This window comes from Manacus candei, unplaced genomic scaffold (assembly GCF_025592945.1).
Source record: "Manacus candei isolate 608988 ecotype Guabito, Panama unplaced genomic scaffold, ASM2559294v1 h1tg000014l, whole genome shotgun sequence".
Lineage (NCBI taxonomy): Eukaryota > Metazoa > Chordata > Aves > Passeriformes > Pipridae > Manacus > Manacus candei.
This window is the reverse complement of record NW_026138062.1, coordinates 70,604,616-70,618,027: the sequence shown is the minus strand read 5'-3', so window position 1 is coordinate 70,618,027 and position 13,412 is coordinate 70,604,616. Positions and strand designations below refer to the sequence as shown.

The 13,412-nt window shown below is 41.1% G+C and overlaps 1 long non-coding RNA gene across 1 annotated transcript; it reads right to left on the bottom strand.

Annotated features, from left to right (window-relative positions):
- Positions 1-5,402: 5,402 nt before the first annotated feature.
- On the bottom strand, positions 5,403-10,944 carry LOC127467542 (uncharacterized). Its single transcript, XR_007903170.1, has 3 exons — positions 10,867-10,944; positions 6,580-6,724; positions 5,403-5,545 (listed from the first exon to the last, which is right to left on the bottom strand). It is a non-coding gene; the product is annotated as an uncharacterized LOC127467542 (long non-coding RNA).
- Between the last annotated feature and the right edge of the window lie 2,468 nt (positions 10,945-13,412).

Genomic DNA, 13,412 nt, shown 5'->3' with positions numbered 1-13,412 from the left:
AAAGTAACTGTAACAGAACTTATTGAAAGAAAAAAAAAAAAAGCCCTACAATGGAGTTTGCTGTTCTGCACATACCAAACACTCTCAGCTTTCAGCCAGGAGTGTTTCACAAAAGCAGCTGAGCGGTGAGATGGCCACAGCCTTCCTCAGGCTGGTACTGCCTGGTGCAATTCTGGCCAAGAGACAGGGAGCAGAGTGATTTCTTACTCACCACATTGCTTGATCTGGTACCCATGAAGAGAGGACGACGTCAGAAGTGGTGAGACGCTTTTAATGCTTGGCTATGAACAGTACTTTAGTTGCTGAGATATTTTTGCCACCCTTTTCTCCTTCTGCTGCTTTTTTATTCTGTTAAGGCTCTTAGATCATAGGTCTGAGACACAAACAATCAGTTACAGTATATCTCTACAATGTCTATATTCTGAATATAGCCTAATATTTCATTTATTGCAGCATAAATTATACTACTGTAACAAATTTTGGGATTCTAAAGGAACATCCATTATTTCTGTGTTATCTCAGCTAAAATTCTTGTGATGCATTAAACCACGTTTCTCATCCCTGTTATTTAAAGCAATTTACAACAAATGTGATGTGAAACTTCAGAGAAATCCCAAGGAATGCATTTTATGTTGTCTGACGGTGAAAAAAACTGCATTAATTTTAACATACAAATAACATAATCTGCTCCTAGTGCACATAAACTTCAAACAAATGCCCCTCATCATACAATAAAAAAGAAAAAAAGTGATTAGATGTTCTTCTTTAACATGAAGGAGGGCCTACTGGCCTAAAAACCTTCAGCATGTCCATGCTGACTACTTGCCCTTCCTGTAGAAGCAGTTGAGCTGAGCCTCCAGCAGCAGGAAAAGAGACAAACTATCAGTGCCTCAGTTCCCTGCATCATGGACATGCCCTTGGCACAGCTTCCAGCATGGACTAGAAGGTGTGACAGATGTGACCAGCTTGGTATTCTATGAGAAGAACATTCTCAAACTTCAGCAAAGGTCTTGGAGAACTGGACTGCCTTTTTGTCTCTCTACTAGATGTGTGGACCATGTGGACATTATGTGAAGAATTCAAGCTCACCCTCTGCCCGTTCGATTACTAAGGGAAATGAGAAAATGCTGTGTGTGGATCATCTTTATATCATTTTTATAGTACTTGCAAATAGACACAGTGGGGTAATCCTGTCAAAGCCAGGTATCACCAATGCAGGGAGAACAAACAATGAGAGCTACAGAAGAGTTAAGGGTGTTTGTTCCTGCGCTTCGCTGCGGTAGATGAAGTGTGGGTATCTCATAAAATATGCTCGTGTGCTTTGATTTGTTCATCCTGCACTCACTCCTCTGCAATCTGCTTACCATGACAAAAGTCACCAGAGACGCAAAGTGCTGTGATAATGAGAGAACTGTAGGTAACTTCCAATCAGTCTCCTGGGGCATATTTGGAGTTTACTAGCCATAGGATATAATGGTTTCTCCATGCAATTGCCGCTGACTCCACATTTCTCCTTCAGTAAATATATGCAACCGCTGAAAAATAAAATTCAAGCTTACCTTAAGAGAGTGCTGAGCACATCTCTCTTCATGTGCCTCATGTTTACCCATCTACAATCTTGAAGTCCCAGAAAATCAGAGTGTTGGCTTTGGTTATAGTAATCGCACTGCTGGAAGAAACCATTGTTTGGCTATTGGAAGTTTTATGTAATTAGTAATTTATGGCCCCTAATTTTCTCAGACACGTTTTGCAGCTGAAGCTGCAAATAACATTATGCCAAATATTAAACCTCTGCATGCAGCACATGTAGCCTTTCACAGACCAAAATTATGCCTCTTTGGGAGGTTTACTCCCCAAACAAATATTTCTCAGAATGATTTCTCGGTATGTAAAGTACTGACATAAATTACAATATAAGAAATTTAATAATTAATGATATTTTTTCATTATATGGTCTTATCATCATCATATTTTCATCCATTAATGAATGTATTACTGTAGTAATAGCTTTATTCCTCCTAAGATATGCATCTGAAATGACTTCATGGGGTAAAGTTTTAAAAGCTCTGTTACATGTTCCTTTTTTCAGCTGTTGTTTGCAAGTTGCCCAGGTTACCTCTGGTAACACTCTATGTAAGATATAGAGACATGAAACCTTTTCAGCCATCTCGTGACATTACCATTAAATTATCGTTCCCATTTTCAAGAGGAAGAGGAATGTGTTTAACATTTCCTTTCATTTTGTTCTGCTTTTAAATATCTCTTACACTGTGCCAGAATTAAAGTCAAAAGTTAACACCATACTAATGGGGTTAATGTGTGGTCAAAGTCTGCATTTTTTTCTGCCAGAAGAGCATTTGACATTATCCTTGTTGAATAAAGACAGTGAGTGGCGATACATTACAAGCCTGCAGCTCTGAAAAGGAAAACCAGGCTGTTTGCACACACTGGATTGCTGTATTTCTCTGTTCCAGGCAGGGCAGGCTGTGCCAAGAGGTGGTGTTATTGGTACTTCCAAGTGCGATGTCGCTGCTTTGCGGTGCAAGGAGCACTTCTGATGTGCAAGAGCCTCAGGTATAAATATAATGATGTGACTGTTTATTCTCTGTGTTGATCCACTGTAGCTCTATTCCAGCTTCATCCCAGCTGATTCCCATGGTGTTATATTGCCCTCGGCCTGGCAGCAGTGTGGTGATGAATCAGGCACTCTTTTCTCCAGTTTCCAGCGCACAAAGTGAATTTTCCAGGTAGCCTGTTCAGAGACCTTTGCGTTCCCTTATACTGTAAGACAGATGAGGATGAACAGGAGCCAAAAGGAAAGGCAAAACCTAGAGAGAAGCCATCTGCCCTCTTTTCACCTCCTCACGGAAGTCTCCTGGTGGTGACACTGTGAGCTCCAGACCTGGCTAGAAAGGGTCAGCTGAGTTTAGGAAGGAAACATTTTGCAATGCATGGTTCCCCGTTAGGAACGCAGTAGAAAAAGGGAGACATCAGTAATGCTGCTCCTCTAGTTTGCTTTCTGTCCTGTCTTCTGCCCAGGGGGAGAATTGGGACAGATGAAGGTGCAGCCATGGCACTGGGAATCAAGGGGAGGATCGATGTCCGTGGCCTCAAGGACATGAGGATGGGGAGTCAGAGTACCTGTACAGCTGCTAGGAAGTTCTCATGACTCCAGGAAGTCCTGCAGCCAAATGCTTTGATTTCTGTTGCCTTTCAAGGACTGGCAAGTGTCACCCACAGAATTGACACCTGCTCACTCCTTTCAGCGTGACATTCCCTCACAGGTCCTGAAGTCAGACTCTTTCAGCTCTGTGCCTGATTTTTTTACAGAAAACATCATTCATAGGCAATATTAGCTGCACACAGAAGAGGGTTTGAGAAGCTGTGTGCTTCTTAGAGCTTCAGCTTGTCCTTAAAGCAAAATGATTAGTTAATTAAATTGACATAAGAGGGGTCTTTCCATGGATGGCTTTGCTCTGGGGGTATTGGTCTGGACCAGGAGGCAGCAAGAGGACACCTCCCCATCCTGCAGACCCCAGCAAGGTGGGCCAGGCTGGGCTGGGGATGGTGACCAGGGTTGGCCACAGACCTACAATCCATGGATACCATGGAGCCCAGACAGGAAGGCATTCCCTGGGAATGGGATGGGGATGGGATGAGGGCAGTGGCTGGCTCAGTGGGGCCCTGGACCAGGCAGAGACAGGGCTGCAGCACCCAGACTCCATATCAAAGAAGTTCTCATTACTAAATGAGACTGTCTTGGTTAATCCAGTGGAGAAGGGGTACTTAATTAATTTCTACCGAGGTCTGCTGGGAAATTCTTCTAAGGTCTGTTAATTCTTACTGAGATTTGATCAGCAGGAAGCAATGTACTGGTTTTGCTCTGCCTTCACGATTTGCAGCCACTTTCTGAGGGAGCAGGGTAGTGGTAATAAGTCCTGGATTGCTGCTGATAAGGTGAGGTCTGGGTAAAATGTGCCCATGAACTAGATGAGAGGCTGCTATTTGAGTACCAGCACAGGACTGTATCTTCGGAGATGTAAATTAAAGCTACAGGTGAGAGCACAAGTAAAAATGAATGGTTTGTTCCACATTATAATTTTTTCCAGCAGAAAAGCCTGCTTAGCAGGTTCCTGATCTCTCCCTTGTCTCACCTCCTCTATGGCAATGACCACTGCAATTTACCAGTCAAGCTGTGGCAGCTCTTTGTGAAGACTCTTTCTGAACCCAGTCAGTGAAATAACTTAATTTTTTTAAAATAAACTGGGGAAAAAAGGAACTCTCTCAAGTGTAGCCACCTATGGAGCACACTGAGCAGTTAAAAAATTGTGGTTAATGTGAAGCACAAGAGAGAAAACAGCTGTAAAACTCTTTTGCCTCACTCTTAGAGCAATCTGGCTCTAAGAAAAAAGAAACATCCCAATGACCACAACTCCCAACAGAAATTCCTCCAGATCATTGTATCACCACAGATGCCACATGCTTTCTATTACAAAACCCAATGTCATGATGTTTTTCAAAATCACCAGGCTTCCACCATGCAGACCAGAACTGCAGATGCTGGAAGGATGTCTCTGCTGAAAATGATTCATCTGCAGTAAGTCCAGTATCTCCAAACACAAGGGCATGAGGGATGCTTTGTTTTAATCCTGTGAACCTATCCTAGCAACCCTTTATTTGGGGAAGGTTTTAAACTCAAAATTCCCCTGTCTTACAGAACCCTGATTCACACCTCACACAGGTACCAGGGGCCAAGGAACTGAGGCATATATAGAGACAGTCATATTAAGGTTACTGGGGCAACGTTAATCCTGGTATTTCCTAGCTTTTGAATGTTTTCCTGAACGAGCATGACCTACTCTTCTGTGGGCTGGTGGAGGAAACCAGATCTTTGTCACTTAGTGTTTTTGTCTTCACTTAACTTTACTAGCTCTGCATGCCTGTTATAGAAATCTCTAACCCCAAGTTGTTCATGGGAAGAGAAAGCAACTGCTTTAACTGAAAGTGAACTTTCTCTGATCACATACAAGGTTATCTACCTGTAAGTTAAGCCAAGAACTGCAGTTTCAATACAGTTAGTGACAACTGATTACACTGCCCAATTGGTTTGGTTGCTTTGTTACAGGAGTCAGCAAAGAGCTAAATTAATCCAGCTACCATTGCTTGTACTTTTAATCTAATGCAAAAGCTGAATTTCAGACTTTTAAAAGTGAAAGGCTAGCATCTACCTATCAGTGATACTACCTAACTGCTCATACTGGGAAACTGTGGAAATAACAGCACACGATACATTTAATTTCTAAGGCTGAACAATCAGGGACCATTACAGGAATATGGAAGACACGAGTAAAGCAATTAAGATAAGTGAAATGTCTTTCATTACTTGTATCAAACAAGCAAACTATTCAGAAAGATGGGCCAAGTTGCTGAACTTGCTCAAAATAAATGACCGGTGCAACTTTCCACGTGTGCTGACTGTAACTCAGACACTGTGTTAGCTGGGTCGGCTCTTTGTCGGCGTCCTCCTGGGGAACACTCTCAGCTCCTGTTTAAATAAGAGCATTACTGGTTTTGAGTGAAATGAGAGATAAACTGACAGCCACAAATGAAAAGTAATTGACTAAGTAAGTTTTGTTTGTAGACAAAGTCGAGTATTTACGTGCCCCTGAGTTTGCAAACATATAAGGAAGAAGTGATTTCTTTGCAGTGGGACTGCTCCAGTGTGGGCAGTTACTCATTTGCTGAAATGTTCACAAGATCAGAATACAACATCCAGAAACTCAGCTGCTACACCCAAACATTTTTCCCACAGCACCCGGTTCTTAGTCACTGCTCTCCAGGGAGAGCAGACAATGTAGAGCAGACAGCGTAGGTCAGAAGTCATTGTGGTCAGTGTGTGGCCTATTTAGTAAAAGAACTTATCTTGCTCATTTTCCATGATTCATATTTCAAGACTGCATTATTAATTTCTGTCAGACATAGGCACTAGATTTATACTAAATGAAGAGCTGCAGAAAGGCTTGTCATTTGTTCTACAGCCTAGTGTGAGAGCACCGACTTCACTTATACACAGGCTAACACTTATTTTTTGATCAATAGTGTTAAGTTTATTAATGGCTAGTATTTTCAAAAGTTACAAATTATTTGGGGTAGCTCCATCACAGAGATTCCTTCAGGCAGAGTGATATTCAAAAGCAGGTCCTCCATCCTTCTGAAAAGCCTGTGGCTCCTTGAGACCTCTCAAGAGGGTCTCCTGAGACCCTGTGCCACTTGGGAGCATCTTTGCCGGTCATTTTAGTTACCCTGCAAAGAAAAGGACCTGCCTGACATGCTGCTGTTTGCTACCACCCCTATGGAGCCTGCAGTGCTGTATCCTTTTGGAGATGTGTAAATAATTATATTATTTGCTGTCATAATATTTACTTAACCAATACTAACCTACTGGTAGTGGGTAGTCTTAAGATCAATGTTCAGTGAATTCATGAGCCTGAAGGAGAAGTAAAAGGTAGCTCTGAAACCCCTGTGTAACCATTCCCAGAAGATGACTGCAGAGAGAGAGTGGCCTTTCTGCCTGCTCACCACCATCCAGAGAACCTTCCTGACCTCCTGGGCTCCCAGTAAGAACTGAGGGAAGAAGCAGTGCCAGCAGCTTACAGGAGCTTTGCAGAAAGCGATAACTTCATTAAACAGTGCAAAATTTACACCACAAAACACCCTAGGGGAGCTGTGGAAAAAATGCAGTAACGTTTTTTAGATACCTCGGTCTATTAATTCAAAAAATATACATTGGCAGGAGGAGGGGAAGTCGTTTAATAATTTTAATGGCCAACACTTAAGAAAAGATTAAAGGTCTAATATATTAAAAAGGAAACTCTGCTGATGGTAATCAGTTTTGCTGCTTTTATGCATCATTTTGTTCCGTGTTTGTGTATGAAATGAGGTGGGGAGGGGGGGTTGGGGGAAATTTGAAGATTTAGGGAGATTACTGCCTTCATGAGAGTGTTTTATTGCACTTCGGCAGTTCTGGATTTAACCAGAAAATCCAATTGTGGAAAAAGGGTGAAACAATCTGTTTTTCCTCTAATCAATCACAAGGTTGCAGGACACATTAAAATAAATTTGCGACTGCCATTTTTCTTCCTTCCCACTGCTGTCGTAGTAAATGGTGATCCAAAAGCCGACTGACACTTCACGTATCAGCTCGGATGCCTGCTGCCCTCCTCCTTTTACCAATTCTTATGATTACAAACAACTTCAGAGCTGTTATGAGAACATGGAGAGCAGCCTTATGGCAGATGAGGCATTTTAATAGGGACTAACCCCGAAATATCAGCAAAATTACAATCAGTCACATGAAGTAGTATGAATAGAGTAACAAATAATGTAAAGTATTCCTCCTCACTTTTGCCTATAGATGCCTGTTATTCCTAAGCTAGTTGTTACCTCAGATATAGCAACTAGCAACAAAAATCAAAAGCAATGTGTTCAAATCAATACAGAGTGCAGAATCATTCCCTGCCATTGCAGCAAACAGCAGCAGTTTAAGCACAATACTTCTGTGCAAAGTTTCAAATACAAGGTAAATAGAATTTTACACCTCTAAATGTTCAAATTCAGGACACCAGAAATGCACATCACTCACAGACCACTGGCAGACTGCTCATGGTACCCATGCAAGCTGGTTTCTGTGACTGCCATGTAAATATACACCAGTGCTGAGGTACAACTCACCTTATCATCTTAAACACAGGAATCTAGCTCACATGCATCTAGGCTGTAAGAGAGTGCTACAGGAACTATGGCCAACCATTGCTGAGGAAACCTTCTTTTATGTTGAGCCCGGGTATAGAATAGACGGTTGATTTTTAGACAGTTAAATTTAGATTAATTCCATCCAACATTGACTTTTAGGAGATGCAGTTATTTAGTTACTACTGTGTCAGTGATCCAAGATGAGACCTTTGCAGGTATGGAAGATTACAGACTCAGTTTTAGTTGAGTGAGCTAATTAACACCATTTTTGAACAGTAATTTATCTTATCTTCCTAATTCCTATGAATGGTTTCCCCCTGTCCACCACAGGCAAATCCCTCAACCTGTTCACAAGAGGAAGGTACTCCCACACATATTTTTTTGCTTCAACTGTTCTCTGCTTCTGCCAAAGACCGTGCACTTGAATTGCAGCATCAGATCCCAAATAACAACATCTGCATCTGGGCTGAACAGCTGTGACAGGAACGAAACAAAATCCCTTGGAAGATTCCAGTAACAAGGGAGCCCATCTAGGCATACAAACACTAGCCATACACAAAGGCTCCATCCTACAGCCTTTTACTGTGCAAGATGGTATTAAGATTTGTAAGGGTTGGTATCCGTGCCTGTGAGCATGGACATTAGATGGTACTGAGTAATTTGAGTAATTATTTTTTGCTGATGTTGTCCAGATAACAATTAACTGGGACAGTGGTGAGCAAAGTGAAACCACTACTAGGTATGGAAAAAAGTGCTGTGTTAGGTTCTATGGGGTGTTTGTTTTACTCCATATTTTCTGGAGGTGTTTCTCATTTCTCTTTTCTCTAGTGTCTTTTGTGAGCACAATGTGAAAGTGGTGTACAAAGGTTAAATATTAATATAGATTCTCTCATGCTTCATTGACAATGTTCAGATGTAACACTGAAAAAAAGAGTGGTTGAAATAAATCTTTGCTTTCCAGCATGACAATAAAATGCTGAAGTACAAGAAGATAGTTAAGCAAAATACTATGGCCTGCCACTCCTCAGAACAAAAGCAGCAATGGTCAGGAAGGTTTTGCTGAGTAACGTTGTAGTGAAACTGAAAGAGAAGCAGCAGAAAATACAGAGAGAGCTTAAAGAAGCACTGGGAACGTGGCCTTGAGAAAAGTCTTCAGACAGAATTCTGGGCTGAGAGCTGAGCAGCAAAGGGCTGAGAACATAAAGAAGCATCACCTGTTTGCATTTTCCCCTGTGGAAATGTATGACCGTGTGCATTTTTTTTTGTGCAAAATACACAAATAATAAATTATCAGTAAAGATATCCACTCTGCTGATCATCTGTATTTCTAATTAAATAAAGTCACAGTCTTGAAAATTAACATAACTTTCAGATAGAAGGGGTAAGAGCATACTGTTAACTTCTCATAAACATAACTTTATATGGGACAAAATTTTTCTATTGTTCATTCACAACAATTTTATGTTTGTTTGTATCCTGCATAAAAATAACAAAGATATGCCAAGTTTCAATCATATGGATATGTGGTGAATATATGTCACCACATAAATATTTATCAGACATATTTTCTTCTGTGCAAGAACTGCATTTAACTTCATCAATTCAATTTCATTTAAAAAAGACTAAGCCAGCATATTGAACTGATTTCTGGCACAATGGTAAGATTTTTTTTTTCTTTACTGTCATTTTAATTCATTATATTACTGTGCTATTTTTAAAAGGTCCCATTTATATTGTACATTGCAGTTCCATAGATTAACAGTTGGAAACTAAAGATTAATTTACAGGAAATGCAAGGAGGGTAGCAAAGTGTAGTGATAGGAGTTATCTTGAGTTATTTCAGATAATATACCACAAGATCTTCACCATGGCATATTCTACGCAGTTCAGATTTTAAACTTTTAAAGGCAGGGGTTAACTATTTTTGTTGCTTCCGTGAAACAACTTAAGTATACCGTGTCTTATGCTAAATTAGATCTTCATTTCATTTTATCTAATACATAGCATGGTAAATTCTGCCTACAATTTAAAAAGGGGAAATTAATTGCTATAAAGAACCAATAATACAGCTCAGAGAAGAACATTACAATATTTCAGTTGCAATTACAAAAGTGAAGCCAGTGCAGGTGAACAGCAGCTGAAATTTATCACCACCTGATGGCTGTTCAGTGGACCATGGGAAGGGAATTAACTTGTCTGTCCAGTCCGGAGCTGAAAACTCTCTGTGTTTTAGAAACTGCCACCAAACCTGGCACCTTCATTGGCAGAGATCAAGGGTTAGGTGGGAGTTGGAGAAACAAGTATTGCTGTGCTTTTAACTGCTGACAGACTAAGTGCAGAACTTCATTTGTCAGAGATGATGGCAAAAGCATTCAGAAGTTTTAAAAAAGCCCAGAAAAGAAAAAAAAATCCTCCAGTAGACAGTTACAGTCTTAGCACAAATTTGCCAAGTTCTTATTTATTTGCAGTCATGGGACTGGACACTGAAAAAAAGTCTATCTACAAAAGAATTACATTCACACAAGCAGGAGTTATGGTCTTGGGGCAGAAATTAATGGGTGAGGTTCTCTGGCCTGTGTGATACAAGAGGTCAGACTAACTGATCATGATGGTCCCTCTGGCCTTTTAAATCTATGATTCTGTGATCACTAGACGGAAATCAAACTGTTTGCAAAGTCAGGCAATGTCTCTTTTCTTTTAGTCTACATAGTGACATTTGCTTTGGACACTTTATGCTGTAAAATATACAGATGTGAATATGATATTCTGCACATGTTTGGGCATTATCCATTCCCACAGAAAGCTTTTTGCATCACAGGCTGGATCACACAAGCCATTTTAGGTCCTCTTCTGCTGTCAGTATGGCAGACAGCACTTTATCACTTGAGCAATGCAAGTGCTAGAGGAAGCAAAATAGATCCGTCAGTGCTCTGTGGATTTTAGGCTTGCACTTGAGGAGTACATGAGTAAAGGCAAAGTTATTCTCTGTCCCTGTCTCTTCTTATTCTCTCCTTTCTCACTCTGATGCATAAGCAGGCTCCTTGCATCACTGAAAGAAATGATAAACAATTTCACCATCAGGACTAGGGAAGGTTGGATGGAGTTCTGAGCAACCTGGTTTGGTGGGAAGTGTCCCTGTCTATGGCTGGGGGGATTTGAACTAGAAGATCTTTAGGTCCCTTCCAACCCAAACCATTCCATGGTTCTATGACTACACATGTGTACAGAACTAAGAAGTTTCCAACCATCATCAACAAAGTTAAGTTTAGCAGCCCTCCTGACTCTTCTGCTGGTCCTGATGGAGAGGCATCAAAAACTGAGAGATTTAGTTTGGGAAGGCTAGATTTTCTTTTATAAAGGCTTTAATTTTTTCAAATAAGTAAATTCCATAAAAAAAAAAGAGAAGCCATAATACTGTCAGTTGGATAGAAGATGGCACTGCAAATACAAAGTGATAGACTGGCTATCCAAGTGAAGCATACAATTAGTTCTGAATACCTTTCTTTCAAAATTATACCGATAATTGGCAATCTTATTCACCTGAGTTTGCATTTGGCTAAATGACAGAGAATTCTATTACCTGATGCATTTTTTTTTAAAGTTCATTTGCAAATAGCAGGATTTACTATTTGCGAGAGGCCAGTTTTCTTTCTATTTAAAAAAAGAGAAAATTATTAAAGCAGTTCTAAAGGTATGATTCCCATTCTTAGCACATGCTATTTATCACCAGATTTAGGATTGTGGAATAGGCTTAGGAGTCACTACACAAGCTATATAACAGCAATACCTCCCTGTATTTCCTTAACCACCATTTTTTTCTCTTAGTTCCTGCTTATTTCTTTTCTTCCTCCTTTTGTGCTGGCACCACTGTGCATCTGGTCACATTGTGAAGCAGCCACAAGAACAAGAACTGACTGAGTACAAAAAACCAGACCAAAATGAACAAACAATAAAACCCAAATGGTATTAAAAAAGAAAAAAAGGGGAAGGGGAAGAGTTCTTTTCAAAACTTGTTCCCCAGAACCAGGGTGCTTGTGGGACAATAGATGGAGCTACTCTGGCAGAGCAGAGGAAGGTGGCACATGGGGCAGGGTGGGCAGGACTCCTGTGATTTGCTCTGAGCATCACCTCTGCCTGGAAACAGGGTGTCTGGACTGTCTGCAGCCTTAATGAGTGGCATATGTAAGGAGATATTTCCAGCCTCTCTAGTTTTGCATGACAGGTATTCACCCTTTCCACATCTCAGTAGCTGTGCCATTTTCCATTCACCCTCGCTGTCCCGTGACAGTTTGTCACAAGTTCAGAAATTGACTGTCAAGTTATTATTTGTAATGTACTTTATTGCCACAAATGAATACTGTATTGACTTTGCTCCAAAACAGGAGGAAAGATCTGCACTCTGTGCTAGATGCTACCTGCAGTGAAGTAGAGAATAAACCCCCCAGCACAGGGAAGGACTGACTATTATCTCTCCAACCTCTGCTCAATGTCTTCTGTTAGTCTGGAAGGAAACAGGATAATGGAAAATTTTGATTTCAGCAAAATAACACCTCTAAGGAACAGTTTCTTATGTCAGAAGCTTGGTTTCTTTTTCCCCTCCGAGAACACATTGCCACATGATGACCTATGCCAGGTACTTTCTGGGAACGTGTGGGGGGGAAAGTTTTAAAGCCTATTTTAATCCTTCCCCTCGTTGACACCTCATTGTTTTAGACTTGTAATGATAAATGTGATAATGAGTAATGACATCTATTCATGGAACGTGTGAAAGCAGGTCTGAAATGTCAGGATTTAGCGTGAGGAAAATGTGTCTCCAGCAAGGTCAGCTGCATTGACTTACTTTAGCCCATCCCTCATTAAAACACAGGCTGGATTTCTCATAAGTCTGGGCAGAGCACATTCTCCGTCTCTCTGTCTCCGTCCCCCTGCGCCTGCAGTTTTTTTCGATGGTGCTCAAAGGCCAAATTATGTGAATTTTCAAACTCATTGTTCCCCATTAAAATGCTAATTCTGCCTGTGATTCCTATTGTTTAATCCCTTGAGTGCTCTAGGACACGCAAGACAGAGTACACATTCTGTGAAAGAGCTCTCACCCTGCATGCTTCTCCGTCCCACTGCCAACAGCCGGCCAGGACAAATGGTGCGGCTTGGCGAGGGGACAAGAGGCTTCAGCAAGGTGCAGCAAAAGAGCTGTACCCAGTTGTCACACCGATGGTGCTTCTGATGCTACCTACGATGCACCTCTTCTCTGCTCTTTCACGCAGACTTAAAATGCTTATCGCCGTAGTGCCTGAGTGCTTTCTAACAGCGCAGCAACCACAGCAGCCAACATCTTCCTCCTCTCCCCCTGTCCCCAGGGAGAGGGCCTGTGTAGAGAAAAACCTTTGGCAGAGGGAATTTTTATTATTATTTTTTTTTAATGAGTGCAAGATAGGAAAGGAGGATTGCTTTTAAACTGTTTATTAGTGTATATGTTATTTGAACTTTATATGGGGCAGGGGGAGGGGTCAAAAAATGTACTTGGAGCAGATGATGATGAAGGGATATGATGTTTTACAGACTCAAGGGAATTTGACTCTACAGGGTGGATGTGCTCTTCTGGAAAGCTTTGCTCTGATCACCATTGTGCCAGAGACTTGAAGGTGCCAACCACAGCCCTG